Source organism: Marmota monax, unplaced genomic scaffold (assembly GCF_021218885.2).
Source record: "Marmota monax isolate L192 unplaced genomic scaffold, Marmota_monax_Labrador192_F-V1.1 WCK01_AAM20220418_F8-fsc01120, whole genome shotgun sequence".
In the NCBI taxonomy this organism is placed as follows: Eukaryota; Metazoa; Chordata; class Mammalia; order Rodentia; family Sciuridae; genus Marmota; species Marmota monax.
This window is the reverse complement of record NW_026694373.1, coordinates 92,084-93,697: the sequence shown is the minus strand read 5'-3', so window position 1 is coordinate 93,697 and position 1,614 is coordinate 92,084.

Sequence of the window (1,614 nt, the reverse complement as noted above, 5' to 3'; positions counted from 1 at the left end):
AAACAAGAACATTATGGAAACTATTGATTTGATTAATTGATGAATTATTTGACTTTCTGTATTTATTTTGTGGGGCTGCAGATGGAACCCTGGGTTTGCACATACTAGGTGAGTGCTCTGTCACTGAGCCACATCCCCAGCCACTGCTTCCTTATTTTCTCAAGAAGAAATAGATTCGAAAAGAGTTGTGATGGAGAGGCCTTTCCTGAATTAAATAGTGGGTATGAGATATGAAAGGAAGGTGGTGTCTGTTCTTGGTCTTAGTATATCATAGATTCCATAAAGTTTTGGAATTGAAGTTTAATGTGGTGTTGTTATAGAAGAAAATTTCAGTAGCCACAATTGAAGTTTTAGTTGCATAATAAATGACTATTCATCTAACAAAAGTAGAATGTGTGTGTGTATATGATAATATGTATGTATGATATATATATATGATGTACATATATCACTTCTCTAACAGAAGAGGAATATAAACTATGAAATAATCTAAGTATAATATAGATACATTATTTTCTGGAAGTCTTTGATTACATTATTCTTATTTATAAAAGAGAGATTACCTAAAGATATTAGAAGTCTTCTAAAATATTAGAAGTCTTCTCAAATAAATGGGTTAGCTTGATTTCAGTTCATCCATTCGTAAAATTAGAAATCCTATTATATACCCAATATCCTGGTAATTAAAATTCACTAGAGTAGTTATAAAAGTAAGTTTAAACTTCTGTGGAATCTATACTTAGCGGTGTGCCAAATCTAATGAAAATAATCTATATACTGAGCTTCTCAGTCTTAAGAATTTAGAGAATTTTAATATTTTTAAAATTAAAAATAAAGGAGATGATTTTAGTTATTACAATGTGTTTTAAGTTCACATTTTTTACCTATTTTATGTGAACAATTTTATTTGATTTTATTCACAAGCATCCTGTGTATTAGATAATATTATCAGTCTCTTACAAATGATAAACTCATGCTCAAAGAGTGATGTAAACTGCTTAATTATTCAGTGACTAAGAGGTAGACCATATAATGGAATCCACTTAGTCTAAATCAAGCAGCACACTCACCCACAATGATAACCTCTCTCCCTCCCTCATAGATAAAGCTTCCAATTATGTTTTAGGAGTTAGAGGTAAATTTTGTTTTCTAAGAGGACAATTTCTGTAGACAAAAGAAATCAAGACAATTGTAAACATTATAGATTATTTTTTTTTCCTTTTTCATTCTTTTGTAGAACAATGAAACATTGCACTGGTGATGGTTTAAATATGATGATGTTTCTCCTCAGTGCACACATATCATGCTGCAGAATGTGTAATACACCCTGGGAATTCAGCAATTAAAACTATGATAACAGTTAGTTTTAGTTTGACCAAAAAAAAAGTCAAATAAAAAAAATTATAAATTGACTCCTCAATGTCAGCTATTAAGTTTCAGAGAACAACCATGGAATTATTAAAATCCTATTAGGAATTTAAAATTATATCAAGAGTTTACTCTTGCTTATAATAAAATCAAATCCATATATAGTTGATCTATATCTATGCTCATTTACATAATTGAGGAAACAATGTGGTAACTAGTTAGCAACAAGTTATGTAAGGGTTTACT